We start from the raw sequence: 23,607 nt of genomic DNA, 5'->3' as shown, positions 1-23,607 counted from the left end.
AACAACTATACCCCTCCCCCCTTTTAGAGTGTTAGATAGACTTTGCAGGCACAGTAGCCTTTCCATCCATCCAAATGTCTGAGAAATAGGTCCAGGGTTTTTTGTTCCATGAATTGTCTATACATTTATTATTCTTTTATTTTTGGCAGAAACTAATGAAATTTGCCTCTTTGGAGGAGATGGATCCTGTCAAATCTCAGAAAGATAACTGTAGTGATTTTTCTCACAAGGGCAGCTTTTACAATTTGGAGATGGTTGAAAAAGGACTCACTTAATCTTCCCTATTGTTTGTTAGCAATTTGTATAGTAATATACATCCAAGAAGTGCCCCTATGTAAAAAAAAAATCCTGCCAAAGAGATGAAAGGGGGCTGTGGTGGGTGCTTTAAAGTGGATTTTGGGGGTATCCCTTCTCTCCCTGTGTTTTTTGGGGGAGAAAAAGGGTTTCTGTGATGAACGTGGCATTCAATGAAGAGATGCGCCGGAAGAGTAACCTGCAATATTTCAGAAATAGGAGTGCAGGGACCAGAGAGTTAAGATGAGTGCAACAAAACAGCTTCAGGATTGTGTTCTGCTCAGCTGGCACCAAAAATCACATAAACTAAATTGCAGATTTGACAGGAGCAGAAATGTGAGCCTGTTGCACCCAGGCAGGAGGACTGGAAAGCCCAGTGCTACCCAAACCATGAGCAGAGCTAGCAAAGAGCACAAAACAGACAAGAACAAGGCTGGATTTGGACCACGTCAAAGAAGCAATTCAGTTAAACGCGTTGTAAACTCACACAGGGAAATCCAGTAGGGAAAGACGGGACTTCACATCGCCACCTGGTGTCACAGTGTTATATCGCACATAAAATGCCTTTTCTTTATCAATCTAGCTGAGTCCAAAGTGATACATTGCTTCAACAACTTTGCCCCAAACTTCTGCAGTTAAAGAGCCCCAGTAAAATTATTTCCTCTGATTAGAAGTTAATCCTGTCAGTCACAAAAGAGCTCCCCCCCCCCCCCGTTACTCTCACTCACCCTGTCATTTCACATGGCAAACTTTGGGAACAAATGTTTCTGGGTTTTTTTGTAGACATGGTGCCTGATCAGAAATGCTGGTGTATTATCTGGATACCATTTTTTTAAAAAACCCAACATTTATCATCTTTGAAACATGCAAATCTAAAACACCATACAACCCTGCCCCCCCCAAACCCTATACAACAAATGTCATTTTGAAATGATGACTCTCTTCTCTTCCATTTGCATTTGGTGACTGGTGCACCAAAAGCCATTTTGAGCCACAGGTGCGAACTCAGTGGTTTTCACTGAAAGCAGAACACTGGAAAATCTTTCCATGGCTTCACTTTAAGCAAATTGAAATGACAGTATGGGCCTGGAGGTCCTGGGATGTCATCATTTAGGATAGAGTGCCTGTGGGATGGCATGTCACGGCCCATCCCAGATAAAGAAGAAGCACACGCCTGATATTTTACTGTCTATTGGCAAGAGAAACCTTTGCAGCAGCTTCCGTGGTGCTCCAGATTCACACGGCGCATGCCTGCTTCTCGCCTGTGGTCCGCAGGTCTGGGCCCTATGGAGCAGTTGCAGCAACAGTGGGGCCCCTCTGCTCCTTTGGCTTATATACCCTCTTCCGATGGGCTCCTTGCCCACCACCTGAGACGTTTCCTGCATGGAAGTCATTGCTGCTCTGCCTTTTTCAAGCCCCTCCTGGTTCCAGGAGACTGTGGGGTGGGGGAAGGTGGGGGATCTACTGACCCATCCGTTGCCTGAACTGTCCCTTCTTCCTCAGCTACATCCTGCGCGTCTTCCTCTGCCTTGGGCTGCCCTGACTCTCCCTCCTCCCCTGGCTCCTGCCTTGTGGGTGGCATGACTGGTCCCCTCTCCTGGGTCACTCCCCTGGTCTCCTGCCTTTGCCACATTCTTTTCAGGAGCCCTGCAAGGCTCTGACACGGCAGATTTGGCCCAACAGCATTAGAACCTCAGCTTTCTTCAAGCCTAATTTTGGGAGAGGCGAGAGAGTGGGAATGTGTGGTTGCAGAGTGAGCATGATGCCCACAACATGCTCTCTGGTTTGCAAATGTGCCCACGAGCCCCAAGTGTTGGAAGCCCCCGAGACTGTGTTTTTCTATGTTGCTTTCTCTCAAAATACACATTTTCAAATGCATTTTGAGAGCTCATTTGGGTCAAGAACTGGGTTAGAACAGTATGTAACAAAGTTCTGGTATGCACATTTGTCCAGGGTTGCCCTCCTTCAATAAGTGAAAATCCGGACATTTGAGCAATTTATGGCTGGACATTGTTTCCGATGACTGAAACCCAGCTGTGTCCAGGAAATTCCAGGCGTATGGCAGCCCTACCTTTGCACATCAATCTGGATGAGAATTCACAAAGATTAAATTTGCCAAGCATCCTCCACAGTCATAGAATCATAGAATCATAGAGTTGAAAGAGACCACAAGGGCCATCGAGTCCAACCCCCTGCCAAGCAGGAAACACCATCAGAGCACTCCTGACATATGGTTGTCAAGCTTCTGCTTAAAGACCTCCAAAGAAGGAGACTCCACCACACTCCTTGGCAGCAAATTCCACTCTCGAACAGCTCTTACTGTCAGGAAGTTCTTCCTAATGTTTAGGTGGAATCTTCTTTCTTGTAGTTTGGATCCATTGCTCCGTGTCCGCTTCTCTGGAGCAGCAGAAAACAACCTTTCTCCCTCCTCTATGTGACATCCTTTTATATATTTGAACATGGCTATCATATCACCCCTTAACCTCCTCTTCTCCAGGCTAAACATGCCCAGCTCCCTTAGCCGTTCCTCATAAGGCATCATTTCCAGGCCTTTGAACATTTTGGTTGCCCTCCTCTGGACACGTTCCAGTTTGTCAGTGTCCTTCTTGAACTGTGGTGCCCAGAACTGGACACAGTACTCCAGGTGAGGTCTGACCAGAGCAGAATACAGTGGCACTATTACTTCCCTTGATCTAGATGCTATACTCCTATTGATGCAGCCCAGAATTGCATTGGCTTTTTTAGCTGCCGCGTCACACTGTTGGCTCATGTCAAGTTTGTGGTCAACCAAGACTCCTAGATCCTTTTCCCATGTACTGCTCTCAAGCCAGGTGTCACCCATCTTGTATTTGTGCCTCTCATTTTTTTTGCCCAAGTGCAATACTTTACATTTCTCCCTGTTAAAATTCATCTTGTTTGTTTTGGCCCAGTCCTGGATGACTTTACTGATGGCTTACCTCAGTTTAAAGCAGCTTCCTATTTTTACTGTGGCCTTGCTTAAAAGAAGAGTCTTTTTTAAAAAAAAAGAATTAGAGACAGTCCCTATCTCCATGAAAAACAAAGTCAGAGCTCTTCCAGGTTTAGTCAGGCTTCATCCTAATTTGTTTGTAGTGCAGTTCTACAGCCTCACCATCATCCCCACTTTCCCAGCTCTTTTCTTACCACATTCATCCATGTTTCGTTTCATTAGTTGGTCTCTTACGCAAGTGCACCAAACCCAACTTAATTGTACTGTATAACTTAAATCTGTCATTAAATGATCTGAAGATCTGATTCAAAATACTGCTGTTGTGCACTAGATGGCAGGATAAACAGCTGCAGATAATTGCTGCGGAAACTGACACACTGTCTGCAGCCGGATCACTGACATATATGCATTTTGCAATACAAAGATTATCTGAGCAAAGTGCTTCTGCATTCAATCAAAATGTTCATATTGTTTTTTGAAACAAGAACAGCGGGCAGCCCACACAACTATATCTAACTTGGAATGTGGAAAACCTCCACACCATTTGGTCTGCCGTGTCTTTTCATTTGAGCCACCTGGTATCAGGTGCAGAGCACGTCAAGGTAGGGAAGGCTTGTGCAGAGCTCTGCCCTTCCCAAGCACTGAGCACAGGGCTTGCACAGCCTTTGAGCAGTGCTGGGTGCCAGGCATCTGGGAATTGCTGTCAATTACCTGATGCCTTGGGACACGGGTGGCGCTGTGGGTTAAACCACAGAGCCTAGGACTTGCCGATCAGAAGGTTGGCGGTTCGAATCCCTGCAATGACGGGGTGAGCTCCCGTTGCTCGGTCCCTGCTCCTGCCAACCTAGCAGTTCAAAAGCATGAAGTGCAAGTAGATAAATAGGTACAGCTCCGGCGGGAAGGTAAACGGTGTTTCCATGCACTGCTCTGGTTCGCCAGAAGCGGCTTAGTCCTCCTGGCCACATGACCCGGAAGCTGTACGCTGGCTCCCTCGGCCAATAAAGTGAGATGAGTGCTGCAACCCCAGAGTTGGTCACGACTGGACCTAATGGTCAGGGGTCCCTTTACCCTTTACCTTTACCTGATGCCTTTATGATGTCAGATGACTGCCAGGTGGGTTGCCCCACCTACCTGCCAAAGTTGGTGCTTGTCAGTGAGAGAAGTAAGGATCTGGCCCTCTGTTTTATACTTGAGCTGTCGGAGGTAAAGGGTGAAGATTGCAATCCAACTTGGGAGTAAGTCCCATTGAATTCTAAAGGATTTATTTCAGAGTAGACAGAGGGGGTGTGCACTCTGTCCTGCTAATTCCGGTGAAAATCTGGAGTATTCCTCCCAGGGCAAATGATTCTCCTCATTTCTAGCTAAGCCCTAAGGCTGCAACTACATAAGGTACACAGCAAAAGCTAATGGGTGTGCCAGGCCCGGGGTTAACCCAAGCAACACGGTCCAGGTCCGGTCCCGAATCCAAGGGGTCTGTGAGGAGTCAGTCTGATAGGGCCAAGGCAGGACACGAGGCAGAAAACCAGGCAAGGTCAGGCACAGGTTCACAGGCAGGTTCTGGCAAACAGCAACGCTGCTCCCGCAACCTGAGGCAGGGTCCAACAGCCTTTTATCTCTGTCAGGGTAACAGCTGGTCCTGATTCCCCAGTGACTCACCCCCTGTCTCGCCTGAAGACGAGCACTCCTCCTGTGAGTACTCAGGTCTCTCCTTCTCTCAGATCTGAGTCTCTGCAGCTCGGGAGATGTTGGTGGGTTACTAGACCCAGAGGCCGCCTCAGCCTCTCCTGACCCAACCGGTAGTGGAGCAGCTGTAAGTGATGGCCCAGCTGGAGGCAACGAGGTCATCCCGGCATCTGGAGCCAGGGCTGGCTCAGGCCCCGGACTCGGCCCAGCTGGTGCCTGTTGCAGGGGAACCTGTGCAGACTGGGGCTCTTCAGAATCAGGCCCCAGACTAGGTTCAGCTGCCGCCTGAGGCAAAGGATCCAGTGCGAACTGAGACTCCTCTGGCTCTGAGTCTGAACCCGGGTCCCAGGCCATCACAATGGGTGGCAAACAGTGCAAAGTTTCCATTTTGAAGGAAATGTTAATAGTGATCAGCATCTGGGGCAATGCAACATGCTCTTTCCAAGAATCACTGCGTGGGTAGATGGGGCAATGCCTGATACAGAATGTTCCATAAATTTGTTCCTCAATCCATTAGGTGATTGAACTGAATATCGATGCTTGCAAGTTGCAACAGGATTTGCTTTCCACAGTCTTTTAAACAGGAAGATTGCACACTTATAGTAAAACAACAGTGCAGAATATATATGTGTGTGTGTGCACTCGCACATGCGCGCACTACTTAAAGCTATTTTGTACCTATAATTTTCAGGGACCACAGTGCCAACAACATTTACATTCCAAGGCTAGAATGTATTTCTGGGCCTCTAGGGGTACATTTTCTGCTGATGGTGTATGTTGTCACCCAGAATCGAAGGACAGCAAAAGAAGATGAACAGAATACCGCACAGCCTTCTTTAAGAATGTCTGAACTGCATATTTCCGTTCAGAGGGGTATGGGCCCAGCTCAACCCGGTGTCAGACTTTTTGAATTCAGAACGTTCACATCATGAGTTCCCCTCATTGTGAATATACCCCATCCCTATCTCTCTGCTGCCTTGAGGAAATCTTTGGGAAAAGAAAAGGCCATGGAGTAAACCCTACACAAATCTGGAGTGGAGTCCCTAAGACGGTTGGTACGCCTGCTACAGGCAAGCTGGTGCCAAACAGATTACTCTGCTTTCCTTTGGAGCACATCAGTGAGGCCGAGAAGGGAGTCTTGCTGTCTGGGCAGCCTAGGACCTCCATACCCGCTGCCCAGGCTTGTGCCCCGGGGAAGTCACTTTGGTTTCTGGTTTGACTTCACCCCCAGAGGCACGCTCCATTGTCTCTCAAGACAGAGGGATGCCAACAGCAACAGCTGGCAGTGGCTTTCAAGGATTTCAGGCTGGGTTTGAACCTAGGACCTTCTGTTTGCAAAACAGGTGCTGTGCTATTGCCCTTCCTCCTTGCACCACAACATTCCTGCTCTAATAAAGCAAAGGGATTTATGTGTGGTTATGTGTTTACCATAGAGAAGCTTGCAGAAACTCTCCTCTGTGCAACTCTCACCTGATCCCTACTTCCTACGCTAATGCAAAAACAGAATGCAGCTAACCATTAGATGCTGCCCGGCTCCAAATCTTGCAACATTATCTGTGGGCTCAGCTCTAGGCAGGAACATTGTCCTGAGAGGAGAAGAAGAAGGGGAGTTTGGATTTAATATCCCGCCTTTCACTCTCCTTAAGGAGTCTCAAAGCGGCTGACAATCTCCTGTTCCCTTCCTCCCCTACAACAAACACTCTGTGAGGTGAGTGAGGCTGAAAGACTTCAGAGAAGTGTGACTGGCCCAAGGTCACCCAGCAGCTGCATGTGGAGGAGCGGGGAAGCGAACCCTGTTCACCAGGTTACGAGTCCACCGCTCTTAACCACTACACCACACTGGCTCGAAAGACGCTGATACAAAAGACCTTCATCCTAAAAGAGTTTTGCCTTTTACCAGGTGCAACTCGTTTTGAGTCCAGAAGCTTCAGTTAGTGCAGAATGCAGCAGCACAATTGCTGACAGGAGTGAGGCCTTGTGAGTAACACGTGTGCGTAGGAAGTAGGGATCAAAGAGCTGCACTGGTTGCCAATTTGCTACAGGGCCAATTTCACAGTGTTACTATTAGCATACAAAGCCCTACAAGATCGCCTTACTCTGCATGTGCCCAGTTGACCGCTTCAATCCGCAGAACAGGCACGACTGCAGATGCCACAGAATACCCTTTCAGCATTTGTAAGAACGGGATCATTTAGTGTGGCACTGCATCAACTGTGGAACTCCCTCCCTATTAAGATCTAGCTGGTGCCGTCACTGTACTCTTTTTGCTGCCTGCTAAAATCAGTCCTGTTTGGACAGGCCTACCCAGGTGCTTAGAAAGCTGAGGTAATTTTCATTTGTTTTAGTATTTTGACTTTTGTATGTCTTAAAGCATGGTTGTGATTTTTTTTCTTGAGCTTGCTGTTTCACCCCTGGTACGCCGCTTTGAGGTTTTTGTGTGTGCAAATTTATGAAATAAATAAATTATATCAGTGAGAATTGCTTGCGAAGATGTGTATATTAAAAGAAATATGCACAAGATTCTTATAATTATTACTGAGGACTTCCTTTTTTAAATAAAAAAACACACCATGAATTGATGTGGAATGTGGAGAAGTGAATTTAGTAATTGCGGGGGGGGGGGACCACCATCAATCCCTTGTTGCTCCCTGTTTTCCTTTGTGGCTCTTTTGAGAGCTCAAAAAATCTGACTTGTGGGTTTGAGGAGAGGAGGAAGAGCTTCCCCATCTCTCTGGGGTATGAGTAGGAAAACTGGCTCCTGAAGCTCTTGGTGAAATGAGGACTCAGGAAGCTGAACGAAGTCTTAGAGAGCCTTTCTCAATTGCTTAACATGAATTTCCTGTCACAGGAACATTTTGTGTCCTGCGACAAAACACCTCCACCCTAAAGGAGTTTTGGCCCCTTTAACCTTTTTCTTTAAAAACTTAATTTTAATCCCCACATCAATTCACATTTTAATCAACAGTGCGTTGCAATCATAAATCATGCCTACTCTGAAAAGCAAGCCTCATTGAGTTCAGTGGGGCTTACTCCCAAGTAAGTGTGTGTTGGATTGCAGGCTATGCAGTTATATAACTTTCCAAGTACTTCACACCTATTAAGCCCTTTTTAACGATAACCCTGTGGCTCAAATTTAACACCACCTTATAAAAGGGGAAAGTTGAAGAATATGCTTCGCCCAGAGCCATTAAGGGCCTAAGCATCTGTAACTGTATAAAGTGGTGCCCCGCAAGACGAATGCCTCGCAAGACGGAAAACCCGCTAGACGAAAGGGTTTTCCGTTTTCAGAGGTGCTTCGCAGGACGAATTTCTCTATGGGCTTGCTTCGCAAGACGAAAATGTCTTGCGATTCTTGCGATTTTTTTTCGCTCCCCACCCCCTTTTTCTAAGGCACTAAGCTGCTAATAGCCTTTTAGCAGCTAATCCGCTAATCCCTTAAGCCTTTAATAGCCGCTAATAGCCGCTAACCGCTAATAGCGCTAATCCGCTAATCCGCTAATAGGGTTGCCTCGCAAAACGAAAAAACCGCTAGACGAAGAGACTCGCGGAACGGATTCTTTTCGTCTTGCGAGGCACCACAGTATTATGGGACTAGCAAACATGTTACTGGTCTTCTAAAAAATGAATATCAGGTTTGTGGATGTGTGCACACAAGATATTCATCAGGTTGTCAGGTTGCCCCCAAGGTTGAGGAGGCCCAGCACATGTAGTGCATGTATGACATCATATGTGCGAAATGCATCACATGACATCACACATGTCTCCCAACTTCGTGTAGGCTGGTGCAGCCTTCTGCTAGGCTGTGCTGGTTTCTGCAGCATCTCCTGCCACCATGCAGGCCAGGGCAGCTTTCTGTGACAGTCAAACAAATATTGCAAGTCTCTTGCAAACATATTATATAAAATTGTTGAATAATACAAATAAAATCATTGACTGCCTTTTCATTACTTCAACCCACACGGTTCCAGGAAAGAACAGTAAGACCTTTCTTGATATTTACTAATCAGTCTTAAAGGACAGCCGAAGGCATAATAATTTGCTTTTCTATAAATATCCCTAGGCCTGGGCATTTGTTAATGGATAATCCCTTTGATTTCTGGAAAATAAATTGCTAGCAGGGTAGGAGTGTAGGGCTTCTAACCTGGGCATACTTCTTCCAAAACTTGCATTTGGATCAATATAACAAATGGCAGAAAGTAATATCTAGATTTATCTGGCAGAGGAAGAAACCAATAATAAAATATAAATTACTAATTTATTCTAAAGTAATTTCGTTGTCCCCGAAGGGGGCAATGACAATAAAGATATTAATTATTATTATTATTATTATTATTATTATTATTATTATTATTATTATTGAAAGAGGGGGCTTTCCCCTGCCAGATCTGAAGTTATATTATGAAGCATCCTGCCTCTGCTGGTTGCGGGAATGGATTTTGTTAAAAAATACAGATTTACTAGACCTGGAAGGTCACGATAATAGATTTGGGTGGCACGCATATTTGTGGTGTGATAAAATGAAAGTACATAAAGGATTCCTGCACCATTTGATAAGAAAATTGATCTACAAGGTATGGGATAGGTATAAGAACTTATTAGAATGGAGAACACCATAGTGGCTCTCTCCATTGGAAGCAATTTCGGTAAAAAAAGGAAATATGAGAGGCAAGTGGGCCACCTATAGAGATTTGTTAAAAGAGGTAGGAAACCAATTAAAATGGGGGGGGGGGTTAAAGATATTAGTTAATGGACTGGCCTCAGTATCACCCATTAAATGATGTGTTTAAGGTTGATAAAAATGGTTTTGATACAATGAGATTGAGGTTTGAAATAGATCTGTTGGAAAATAATGTCAAAGTGTTACCAAAAATGTACAAATTACTTTTAGAATGGCATACAAAAGATGAAGAAGGCAAGGCAGTGATGATACATTGGGCTAGAGATTTTGGATATAATATCCAACTTTCATCTTGGGAAAAGCTATGGAAAGAAGAAATAAAGTTTACTGCATGCTGTTCATTGAAAGAAAACTATGTGAAAATGATATATCACTGGTAAAATTGCTGAAACGTACAAAACAAGTTCAAAATTGTGTTGGAAATGTAAAGAGAAGAAGGTTACTTTTTATCATATGTGGTGGACATGTACATTGGTAAAGGCTTTCTGGCAAATGTTATATAATGAACTAAAGAAAATGTTTAAAAATACATTTGTTAAAAAACCAGAAGCCTTCTTACTAGGTATAATAGGTGAAGAGTTACCAAGAGAAGATAAAAAGACTTTTTATGTATGCAACAACAGCAGCGAGAATGCTACTAGCCCAGAGATGGAAGGAGAAATACCAAAAAAAGAAGAATGGCAGATGAAACTGATGGAGTACGCAGAGATGGTGAAACTGCCGGGGAAGATCCGAAACCAGGAACATCAAGTATGGTTAAGTTTTTTATATATAAAATTATCAAAAACCCATATATATTTCAATATATATCTATATCTCTATCTATCTATCATCTATCTATCTATCTATCTATCTCTATCTATCTATCATCTCACAAATCTTCCCTTCTTTTCTGTTGGAGCATATCTGGATATTATTAGGATGGGTAACAAATTCAGGAGACTTATGGCTCAAAAATCTCCTGCTCTTTTCTCTCAAGTTGCCTTTTCCAGATTGCAATTTTCTTTCTTTAGTTGGTACAACTTGCCATTGGGTGGGTGGGTTATTTGAGCAATCTTTTAATTTGAATAACAGCTCTCTGTCAGCAAACATATGAATTAGAAACCAAAATTTATTCCATTCATCAGTTCAGATTCTGTTTTCATTATTCTGCTGGATTTCTTCACTGGCCTGTTACGAATGATCACCGCGAGATCATCTGGGGCCCTCTTCCTAGAAGAATCACCATTGGAATTTGAACTTTCCCCCTTGTTCAGTTCCTTTCCAAGTATGTTTATTCTTCCACCATTTGCTGCTTTTCCCTCCAGTCTTCACTGTAGGGCAGGAAATGAGGTGTGTCAATCTGAAATCCCCAAAGTTCCATCAAAACACACCTGATTGGGGCTTGAACAAATCAGATTAGGTGAAGGGCTGAGATCATTTCCTTGGAAGGTAGCAAGTGGGTGGTCACTTTACTCCGCTCCTGTCTATAGCCTTGGATCCAGAGGGGTTAGGTTAAGAATGGAAAGCGACTCCTCCAAGCCCATCTCTTGAGCATTCATACTGATGTGAAAGCAAGTTTCCGAGTTCAAGTTCAGATCTTGATAGATATCATTTAATTGTTTTGCTACTGTATTTCATAGGGACTTACTGAGCTCAGACCCATCCTCATCTTGATGTACCTTCAAAACTTCACTAACTTCAGTTTCTTGGCTGGTAGGTCTTTGCTGTGGTGATACAGTGATAATTTGTTGTCTCCACTAACCTGGCCAATGTACCATTTATGGCATTCAAACCTGAAACTTCTTTTTCCAATGTGTTCATTCTGCTAAAGATTTACTGTTTGTTTAGACAGGAGACACTGGTTGCATAAAACTTCCCATAGTGAGGGAGTTTCAGTCTCTGTTGTGGCCAAGTCTGTTGTGCCAAGTTTATTATTACACACAGTTGATGTTTCATTATATGGAATAAGTTGGTGTTTGCCTGGGAACATACGTATCGGCTCCTAATAAATCCAGATCAACTGACTAGTTAGCTAACCTTTCATTAAAGGAGTATGTAGCAAATCCTCTTATTTTGAATAAGGCACCTCCAGCCCTATTCCTTGCACACTCGCCAATGTAAAGGATCAAGGCTGTCCATATAAAACAGGTTAAGTACCTTTTGCCACAATTGCTTTGCAGATACCACTCACTGCCTTCCTTGCTCCAGCTGTTGAGTCAAAGTTCAGCATAAACTTCTGTATTAAATTTGGCAATGGAGTCCTGGAAGACTTGTTTGAAGCACTGTAGGTCTGTGCTAGCATGTTAATCATGATGAAAGTGTCAAAACTGCAGCGTATCCTTCAGGCAAGATGGGTGGTTAAGCGTTCCTTAAGCGTTTCCCATCACCTCTCCAATTAAAATATATGGCCATTAAACCCACATAGAAGTAAAACAGATAAAACTGATACACTCCTTGCCTGTATGTTACAATTAACACTGCTGAGGCAACTAGAACTATTAAAAAACAAATTTAACTAGAACAGATGGCAGACCTCAAAGACAAGCAGGCTTCCTTGTCGCTATCTTCACCTCATTTTAGTAATAAATATTCCCTCCCTGCATGATACGGCACCAGTGGCAAGGTTTATCCTCATATCTCACCAGGAGAAGGACAACTTAAACATCTTCTCCCTTCATATTGTGGGGATGACTACTGACCACCTCTAACTAGTATTTAATTTTTAAAGAACAACAACATGCTAATTTTGTTACTCTCATATTGTGTACTTAGTAAGAATCTGAGTGTTCAATTTACAATTGATGTGAAATTTGAATTGGGAATTTACAGCTAGGGATTGAGTGCAGGGATTCAATTCCGTTTGCATTTAAAGGCAAACTTATCTAATTTGGACTTTCTGAAACAATGAGCAAACCGAAACGGAGTCATCTTCAAAATTCATATTTCTCCAAAATATGCAGTGCACTTCTCCAGCCAAATAAGGTGTGCATAAAATGCATATATTACTAAAATAACATACCAAAAATGCATTATTAGGGACAATTGCTTGCTAAAAAGTGCATATTGGACAAAAATGCAAAAAAATTCATTAAGTGGAAGAAATTTGCATCAAATTCTGGTAATTTTCAAAAGGACTTTTCTAACAAATATATTTAAAAATGAAAGAGAAAACATTGCAAACTGGTGTGGAAATGCGGAGAACAGAATTTAGGATTGGAAAAATGAGAAATGGAGATAAAGTGAAATTGACAGATTTGGCCATCCCTTTTTCCAGTTTACAGTCCATGAACATACCCACTGCATGATATAGCCAGTTGTAGTTGCTAGTAGCAGTCATCTCAGTACCCAGACAGTAATCTGAAGAGAGTATCACATGCCCAGAATATTCTCTCCACCTTATCTAATTAATATCTTCAAGAATCCTATTTGTATTTTGGTTTCACTCCTGCAGCAGTAGTTGCTATTGTGGAAATAGGTCAAAGCATTATGTATATGAGATGCAACTCCCTGAAACGAACCTCTTGCTGTCTTAATTCCTGTAACCATCTGGATTTAGCCAGGCTTTCATTTATGGATTCTTCCCACTCTTGATCATGCAGCTTCTCCTGGGACAATAGGCCTAAATTCATTCAGTTCATGAGAGTTGATATTAAAAGGGACAGGTGGGCAGGCCTCTACAAAAGTTCAGGTAAGCACGCAAGTCAAGAGGCTGATTCATTAGGGCAATAGGGCACTGCCACACCAACGTCATTCTGGCCTCATTCAGACCCCACATGCTTGCCTTTTTCTTATAACCAGCCCAGAGGGTGGAACTGGCTAATCAATGGTTCCTCGTCATCCCGGAAACAAGTGACAAGTGGGGTGCCGCAGGGTTCCACCTTGGACCCGTTGTTGTTCAACAGCTTTATAAATAACTAGTGTGAGGGTATCAAGGGGCTGCCTATTGAATTTGCAGATGACACCAAACTGGGAGGGAGTGCCAATGCCACAGAGGACAGAATTGGGATTCAAGATGACCTTAACAGATTTAAGAGCCCGGCAAAACTAACAAAATGAATTTCAGTAGGGACAAATGTAAGGTTTTACACTTAGGCAGGAAGAACCAGCTGCACAATTATAAGATGGGGGACACCTGGCTTACTAGCAGTACATGTGAAAAGGATCTAGGGGTCTTGGTAGACCACAAGCTTAACATGATGCAGCAGGGGGGGAAAAAGCTAATGTTATTCTAAACACCATCAACAGAAGCATCCAGTTCAAGGGAAGTAATAGTACCACTCTATTCTGCCTTGTTCAAACCACACCTGGAACACTGTGTCTAGTTCTGGGCATCACAATTTAAGAAGGATTTTGACAAATTGGAATGTGTGCAGAGGGTGACCAAGATGACGGTTCTGGAAAACAAGCCTTATGAGAAATGGTTGAGGCAATTTGTCTGATAAGGAGATAAGATAGCCATCTTCAAATATCTCAACGGCTCTCACATGGAAGATGGTGCAAGCTTGTTTTCTCCTGCTCATGAGGTTAGGACCAGAACCAATGGATTCAAGTTACAATAAAGGAGATTCCAACTAAACATCAGGAATGACTTTCAGACAGTAAGAGCTGTTGGACAGTGGTACGGAGTCCTACAAGGGGTGATAGACTCTCCTTCCTTGGAGGTTTTTAAGCAAAGGTTGGACGGCTATTTGCCATGTATGATCTAGTTGAGATTCCTGAGGTTGGACTAGATGACCCTTGGGGTCTCTTCCACTCTCCAATTTTATGATTCTATGAAAATGGGGACAACATTAGAATTAGTTGGCTTTGCCTGTCACTGACTCTAGCTCCATCTTTCTGCTTTATGCCCTACCAGTTCTGATGGGCACCAGCCACCTGTGACTGAAGCCAATGAAAATGTCCAAGTACTGTCACAATAATTTCATACTGACCAGTCTGCAAACTTGCTGCCATGTTCTGGATCCCCTGAAGTTTGTCTAGCAATCCAAAGGCAGACACATGCACAGAAACCCTGCATTTAGGGTGCTTCCAGGCAGTCACTATTTTAAGGTTTGGGTTCAATCTCATGCCAACAAATTCAGTTCATTCAGTTAAGATTGATTTGGCATCTTACACAGCAAAACTGCCCCCCTCCCCGACCCCACACTCTGACATTTCACAAAGAGGAAAGAGAAGGGGGAAATGCTCTGGAAATTATGGAGCAATGATTGTTTGATGCCTTATCATATAACCTCCTCACAAACAGAAGGAACACTCAATAAATACCCAATGTTGTTTAACCTCCCTGCAAATTTGTGCAAACTAACCAGCAGGAATATTCCATAAACAGGCTGCTTGGAAGTGACCTTAGTCAACAACTTAAAAAAAAAAAAAACTATAACTCTGGTTTACACATAAAATTTAGGGCAATTTGTGGCAAAGGTTCTGAATGGAGCTCCTCATATAGCTTTGAGGACATTTATGGAGGAAAAAAGCCACTAACTTTTGGACCAGATGATCAAGGCTGGGCCTTAACCATTAGCTGCTGTGCTGCTCCTGAGATACGTTTTCCAGTCTTATTTTGAGAGGAGGGAAATGAGCCTTTCCTGTTGCTTCAAGGTAGCTGGCATTTATCCTCCTAGGCTTGCCTTTGCATTGTATTTGCGGCAGGTCTGGGTGTAAGCCTTCAGACAAGATTGCAGTTAACTGGTGTATTTACAAGAGGGCGGTGGGAAAGGGCCGTGTAAAGAACATCTACTTCCGGAATACACCCATTCCCATTGTAGCACCTAAGGCTGTGCAATCCATCAGTCCCCCCACCGTACTTTGGTACACAAAATGGAACAATAAGAACACAGCCTTTCCTCTTCTTACCTTTCCTCCAATAACATGAGGGAAAATGGGCACAAATATTTCTAAGTATGCTGTTTAGGCATAGCTCATTCATTGCTCTCCATATCTAAAGAGGTTCTTTCATCTTTACATTTATGTTTTCTTCTGTCCTGGGGGCTGGATGTGGCTTATACAGCTGCCAGCCACCCACCATCCAGCCTACAGACTCCCCTTCTTGGCTTGCTCCGGGCACAGCAATGAGACTTCTCCATTGGAAGCTGATCTTAAACCTAATTTCAATGCAGATCATTTGGATCAGGGCAGAGCATGGGTGGTATTATGGGAAGGTGGTATTACACCTTCTTTCATATGCATTGTGACCCTCCGCTGCCCACCCCCTTCAGGGTGGCAATTAGGCTTGAATATTCATGGCAATTGTTTTCAAATTTAATTGCCACATGAATGGTGGGGGGAGCTCTGAGGAGACTACAGTTAGTAGGAATGGATTAACCCTTCCTTTCCCACATAATATTAATAATAAATATTTCATTATTTATACCCCGCCCATCTGTCTGGGTTCCCCGAGCCACTCTGGGTGGCTTACAGCATCTATAGAAACATAGGAAAATACTATGTTGGCATCTCCACAAAGATCACTACACACACACACACACGTGTGAACATGGCTTTGTGTGAGCATGGATTTCTGTGAATGCTATCAGACCTTCCAAGTGTCCCTATTTTCCAGGGATGTCCCTGATTTAGAGAAGCCATCCTGGTTTCTGATTTGATCCTGGAATGTCCTGCTTTCCCTTAGGATGTCCCTATTTTCATCAGAGAAATGTTGGAGGGCACGCACTGTGTGTGAATGTGTAGGAATGCATGTGGGAAGGGTACAAGAGGAAAAAAGAGAGAGAGAGAGAGAGATGCATCCATGGGATTTTTTCCCCTGTGGGAAGGTCAGTAATACACTGCAAGGGTAACACAGGCTAATATTTTACAGAAAAGAAGAAGAGAAGAATAGTGCCTATACATTTCCCCTCATATCTCAGGTTCCACAAATGCTAGAAACATGCTTTTTTAAAAATGAAAGCTAGCAATCCAAGTGGTGTGAGAGGCTGAGACACTGCCCCCTTGCACCCCACTTGCACTGCTGTGGAAGTGTCCCTGCCCACTACTGTCATGTAGCTCCCCGAAGGCCCTCAATTTGGGGGGGGGGGGAGGGAAATCCCTTCCCACTTTTTGCCCAGGCAATAGAAAGGATTGGGCCCTTCCTTTATGCTCCTGGGCCATATTTGAGGTTCTTGTGTTGCTCTACAGAGCCCTGAACAACTTGGGCCAAGGCTACCTTAAAGACCACCTCAGCATCCAGAGGTGCACTGTTAGTGGTTCCTCCTGTTGCGGAGGCCCAACTGGCCTCAGATAGAGTTTGGGCAATTCACAACGTTGTTCACATGTTGTGGAACACTCTTGTGGCAGAGATTGGGCAGGCTGCCTCCCCTTTGACTTTCAGGTGCCTTTTGAATACCGTTTTGTGTCAGCAGACCTAATGACCTGTACTTTTTTGTTGTTGTTGTTGAAATGGTGTTTTATGTTTGAATATTGCAAATAGCCATGATATTTTGTGGCAGGATGGCATAGAAATGGTTTTATTAGTAAATAAACAGGGAAACTCACTACTGCAACTGGATCTGGATCGTGCTCATGTCTTGGCAAACCTTCTCAGAGCAAGCATATGGTAGCTGCCAGCTGTATGACCCATGAAATTTTGATTCAGACCTCACCTTGTTGTGAACTTAGCAGGTGGTTTCATAAAGTGCTTTCATAAAGCAGTTCCAGCCTCCCATATTTAATAGGGATAATCTATGGGGCTTTTGCAGGGATTCCTAAGAAGTGCATGTGAAACACTTTGAATGGTGCCAAGTATTATTGTTTCTCCCTCGCCCATGTCCAGGGCCACAAAAACCTCAAGAAAGGTGTGCCTTCTCCATTGTCTGGCATTAAACTGCTCTCTCTCTATCCCTGCCACACCTTCCTCAAGCCAGGAACAATGAGTTCTGCCTTCCTGCTGGCATGTAGTTAATTACAGCTGGGACCCATTGGACCATTCTGGTATTGTTGGCCATAGACTCCTGGCAGCTCTTGTAAGCTGACGTGGGAAGGTGAAGCTGGTAGTTTGGTCAAGCCTGGTCTTGCTTATCCCTCGCGGGCATCCTTGTCAGTGACTCACACTGTCCGCAAGCAAATTATTTTCAAGGCAACAGCGTAACACACAGCCTTGAATTGCTGAAACAGATCCCTTTTCAGGATTCTCCCCTGCCAAAGGTGGTTTCCCATTTTACTCCTGCCTGGTTAAGAATAGATGAAGCTGCCATATAATGAGCTAGACAATTGTCCTATCTGCCTCAGCAGCTCAGGATTGTCTTCAATGACTGACAGCTACTCTCTTAAGATTTCAGGCAGGAAACATTCAACCTGTGACCTCCGCAGGTAAGGCTGATGCTCTGCCGTGGAGCCCATGGCCTGTGGAGGGTCAGCTCGAGATCTAAGAAAGCGTTACGCATCCTCTGATGGACCCGCTTCCTCTGGCGGTGAACCCAGATGAGATTACCTGGTTGCAGTGGCATAGTTTAAAGCTTCACTAAAGGGTGTTTAGCCACCCCTTTTATTTCCCACAACTCCCCAAGTTAGTGCTACATCAGAGACCCTGAGGGAAATGAAGAGAGAAGAAAGAGCCAGCTGAATGGCAATGTTTGGAGTTCATATCTGTATATTTCAAGGGAGAGTCAGGCAAGCATCAACAGTGAGCCCTGGCAGCTGTCCCAGGGTGCCAGTGCCACCACTTTGGCTTTGCTCCAGTCCTGCTAAAATGGACATCCCTGGCCCCATCTACCATGACAATGAACATGACGGAAACATTTCCTCTCAAGGGGACCTTCTCCCACAAGTGTTGCATTGCAGCTTCAGATGAAAACAAAAGCTTACCACTTATCCCTAAAAACAATTAACATTGCATTATGCCTCCCCGAATGCTTAGATACAGGAATAATGTGTTTCCTGTCCAAAATACATGAGGCCCACCCCTCTGAGGAACTTTAAAAAGAAAAAATAGAATGGCATATTTGTGGCTAGGACTGTAGCAATACCCTTTGCTCACTTACTGGGGCTGGGCCCCTGATTAGGCCAAGGCCCCCGCTAAATTCGGCACATTTGATGGGATTTTGATGAACTAGGTACAGACAGCCATGAATGAGCCCAGAGGTGGGATGAGCCCAGAGCTCATAGCTTTCAGGCAGGAGGAAGAGGGAGGCAAAGCAAAAAAGTATTAATAAAGAAAAATACTGGAAAATGGTTATATATAATCATATGATATGATAAGGGCTTATCTGAAGAGCTAAATGATTTTAGTTGGTTCAGGATGATGATACTGAGTTACAACTGCTATGGGAAGATTGTTGTGACCCTTTGTTTGGTGAATAGAATTTACATGTGTAATCTGGGAGTGAATAAGGATCATTGCTTTGGATATGGTTCTTGGCAGCAGCTTTCTGATTTATGTATTATTGAATACATTTATATTCAATAAAGGCCTATTATTTCACTTGGAGTCTGCACCCTTTTCTTTGGGGTTTCTGTGAAGGATTCATCCAGTCTAGGAACCCCTTTTACATTTATCCATCATGGACACTGCAAAAAATTGTCTATGTGGTGAGCACTGATCCAACAATAAACAGTAAATGCCCATCACAAAGCACCCATAGATTCTTAAGACTAACAAATATACCAAAGCATAAGTTTTTGTAGGATAGTGCCAACACTTACAGATGGTTTTTTTGCAGCTGGAGTGAGTTGAATAGGATCCAAAAGGCAGCAGTCTGATTGGTCCTAGATTCAAAATGCAGCAGTCTGATTGGTCCTAGATTCAAAATGCAGCAGTCTGATTGGTCCTAGAACAATAGGATCCAGAATGCAGCAGTCTGATTGGTCCACAGGAGCCACTCAATCCAGCTCCAGGTGGAAGGGAATCCACAACCTGTTTGGCCTACAGGAGAATCCCAGAATTAGCCAATCACATGGGGCCCATTGTGTAAATAACGTATATAAGGCAGACATTCTGGGGGAACTTCCATTCCTCCTCACCACTAGGAGCTGAATAAAGAGCATGAAATCCACTCTTAACTCCGAGTATATTTCATGGAGATCCATCATTTGATCAATACACAGACACATATTATCTACAAAGTGAGGTCAGATCCTCATTCAGGATATGGGTGTGTCAAGCAGAAAACAAGTTCCAGTTCAAAGAATAGAAGATCATATCAGAGTGGGTGTGACCCATTCTCAACAGGTAATGCATTAGCAAAATAAGCTGAGTAGGGTTCATCAACACAGTACAGTCATATGTGGCAACAATTATATCCTTATAATGCCTATAGAACACCACATTGAACCCATCCAGTCCTGGTGCCAATTGCACATTCATAGAGTTGATTGCTGAGCTAACTTCCTCCTCTGATATATCCTTATCCAATTCCCTTCTATTTTCTTCATTTAATTCTGGGAGCTCCAATCCTTCACAAAATTGATCCAGCTCTTTGTCTTTAATTCCTTTATTTGCATACAATCTATTACAGAAACCTAAAAAGGTCTCCAATATTTTCTTAGGATCTTTTTCCAATTACCCTTTATTATCTCTAATAGCTCTAATATTTTTCCTTACCTTATAATTCTTAATTTTATTTGCCAATATTTTCCCTCCTTTCCCTTCAAATTCATAATATTTTTGTTTAAGTGTTACAAAGCAAGGATGCCCACTTTCAAAGCAAGGATGCTCTTTATTTAAGCACTGGAACCATTAGCAATTAAACTCAAAAAGAATAATGAGATTAAAGGATTTGAAATCCAAGGGAAAGGGAGAACAGAGGGGGAATTATTGACAATGTATGCGGATGACATGATGGTGATGGTTAGGGACCTGGGGACCACAATGGTGCCATTAAAAAGAATTTTGCAAGGATTTTCAAAGTATCAGGGTTAAAAGTTAATTTTAATAAATCATCAATGATGTGTTTAAAGGTGAAACCTAAAATTCAACTAGAAGCCTCTAAATTATTGGGTATTCCTATAGCAAATAAGATGGTAAAATCTTTAGGGGTAAGGATAACTAAAATGTAAAGAAAATATTTGAATATAATTATAAAAAGCCTTGGAGCGGTATTCAGTCAAAGTTGAAAATATGGGAGAAAAGGAAGGAATCAATTAGTACAAGAATTGCATTAGTTAAAATGTTTTTATTATCCAGATTAATGTATCTTTTTTATGCATCATCCTGGCACATAGTGGAACAAATATTGAAAGGGTGGCAAGGGAAAAATTGATAGGTTTGTTTTTGCATCCAAGAAACCAAGGACGGCAGGTAGATATAGGTATCATAGGATCCAAGATGGAGGATGGGGGATTCCCAACTTGGTTTTATATTACAAAGCCTACCAACTGAGACATCTTATGATTTGGTTGGAGGGAGAACAGGGGAAAGAATTGGGGTGTACTGAGCGGGAGAATTTGGAAGTAGTAGGAGGGAAAATAAGAATATTTGATAGGAGGAAAAGGGAAGTACCAGTAAGAACCAGTATAAGAATGTAAATAACGTAACAGGCCTTGAGTAAATCCAGCAGAATGGGAGCTAGTAGAATTTAACAGAGGAAGAAATTTGAAGATGACAAATTTGGAAACTAGTAGAAAAGTAAAGAAACCAGGAAAAGGATGGAAGGGGAGTCACTAGGTATTCAGTTGTATGTTGTGATTGAAATGAAAGTTGAACAATTGGTGGATGTAGGGAAGGGGATGTGGGAGGTGTGTGTTTTGTTCTGTATTAAAAATGCAAATTATATATATATATGTAGAGAGAGAGAGAGATGTTGTTGTACTCCAACTCACATGTCTAGTGATCAGACATGTGGTCCATCAGTTTTCCATCGCAATTATAAATAAACCCAACTCAGCCTGGAGCTTTGAAGCTCTGCCCCCCTCTAATGTTTCCAGTACTACATGGGCCACCAACCTTCTAAACTTGGATTTCTGGCATGCTTTGTATCAGATCCTGGTTATATGAGCAATATTGCTCTAGACTGTGGTAGCCAATGTGGTCTTCTCCCAATGTTGTTGGATCCCAGCTCCCACCAGCCCCAGTCAGCATGGTCAGTGTTGGTTGAGACTGATGGTAGTTCCAGTCCAACATCTGGAGGGTACTGCTTTGGATACATGCTTTGATCTAAGGCCACAGTATCTTACAGACCTCCTCCTTCACACTGGACTTGGCTCCATGCATATGCTAAGCCCATCAAGATGGCACGGGAGCCTATCCACTCAGTGTGTAGTGTCGATCGTCAGTGCCCAGGACAAGACACAAAAGGGGCGGGTGCTGCAGCTCCCCTATAGGAAGCCCCACTGGTCTGGCCCAGAAGCCAGTGCACTGCCAGCCAAAGCTCACACAGTGTGCCTGTGGCTGCCTTCTCCCACATGGGGGCCTTGCCTGGGGGCTCTGTGGCAGCAACATTGGGGCAGAGCCAGTAGGAGCTTCTCCTCCTCCTCCACATGTGGAGGCAAAGTACCTGAATAGGGATAAGGCTGGTAGCACTTCACATAAAAATCAGACAGAAGTTCTTGTCAAGATGGAGAAATAGTTGGGCTGCCTTCAGATCTGAGGGGAGCAGCGCATCCATTACTACAAAGTGAACAGAAAGGTTGATCAGCTGTTTGAGCCCCACCCCCTGGCCAAGTTAGAAACCACTGGTTCTGGTGTGATAACATGGCTGTGTTACCACTCAACGCAAAAGGGTTTACTCTCTGTAAAGGTGTGTGTCAGAAAAAGTTCCCATGAATTAACCCTAAAGCATTATATGTATTAGATCAGAATTTTCTGACTGCTGAATGGGCATGGTTAACTTGAGCTTGTTCCCTTTTGTTTGCTTACTACAGCCAACACGTTGATAGTGTTTTTGCAGAGTCTCTGCACTTCGACTTACATTAGGTGGTGAAAATAACATTTGTTCTATAAAAGCATGCAGGCTATTAACCTGAGGCAATTTCCTAACATTGTCATTACTTCCTATTTACACGCATACCTCCCCAAAGAAGAGGGCTTATGGACAAAGGTGGGTGGGGGCTTTGGCTGTCCTAATGATGGTGGGTGATGGCTTTTTATGGAATGTATTACTTCATGCTTAATCAGTTTCGGGTCATTCTCACAGGAAGTACATAGCTTGCCACAGAGAAGTATTCAGTCCACCTTCTTCCAGACTTGGTTTTTTTGTGGGGTTTTTTTGGTATTCAGTTCTTCTGTATGCTATTTTTCTGTATGCCCTATATGGAACACAGGGCCAGTTCGCTCATGAGGCAAAGCAGTTTGCCTTGGGTGGCAGGATCCCATGGGGCAGTGCCAGAGTTTTATGGTATTGGTGGCAGTGGCAGCAGCTGCAGCTTCCAGCAAAATTTCACTCTTGCCACATGACCACAATATGTGAGGCTACAAGGGGGGGGGGCACCTTCGCATTTCACCTCAGGCAGGAGATGGTGTGGGCCATCCCTGGTGGAACAGTATTCAGATGTTTAAATCTCCATATACAACCTGAGCAGATTAGTCCAGAGGCACTTAAAAATACTGGTTTTTCACACCACACATTTACAGTTTCTCTCTATTGTTAGTGCTGGGAGAATTCTTAATTCTGAAATGGGCTCAGAAAACCACCCCCCAAAGGGCTATTTTTCTTTTCCTGTACACAATAAAATTTGGAGCCTGTTGGTTTTTCTGGGTGTGTGTGGGTTAGAGTGGCTTCCTGTGACCAGACTGCAGATGCAAAGCATTAGAACAGGGGTAGATAATACGGTCTCAACATTAAAAACGAAGATCATGGTCACTTGGCTCAGGACACTCAGGAGGTGTCCTGACAAATAGAAGTGGAAGAAATGGAGGCAGTGAGAGATTTTTCGTTCTTGGGTTCCATGATCACTGCAGATGGTGACAGCTGTCACGAAATTAAAAGACACCTGCTTCTTGGGAGAAAAGCAATGACAAACCTAGACAGCATCTTAAAAACCAGAGACATCACCTTGCCGACAAAGGTCCATATAGTTAAAGCTATGGTTTTCCCAGTAGTGATGTATGGAAGTGAGAGCTGGACCATCAAGAAGG

General features: G+C 43.6%; 1 protein-coding gene across 5 annotated transcripts in view; it reads right to left on the bottom strand.

Moving 5' to 3' along the window:
* Window positions 1-23,607, bottom strand: part of LOC310658166 (guanine nucleotide-binding protein G(t) subunit alpha-3) — a 48,982-nt gene that overhangs the window by 19,038 nt on the left and 6,337 nt on the right. Inside the window, exon 1 of one of the 5 annotated variants that reach the window (XM_083399988.1) lies at window positions 4,919-5,008. The exons of the other annotated variants lie outside the window; for them this stretch is intronic. The gene's annotated coding sequence lies outside the window, so the exon portion shown is untranslated. Of the gene's footprint in view, window positions 1-4,918; window positions 5,009-23,607 lie in introns of those variants that run through there. 5 annotated transcript variants of the gene reach the window in all.

This window comes from Podarcis tiliguerta (assembly GCF_965153285.1).
Source record: "Podarcis tiliguerta genome assembly, chromosome: 10".
Lineage (NCBI taxonomy): Eukaryota > Metazoa > Chordata > Lepidosauria > Squamata > Lacertidae > Podarcis > Podarcis tiliguerta.
The sequence above is the reverse complement of the archived record's forward strand: the minus strand, read 5'-3'. Positions and strand labels throughout refer to the sequence as shown.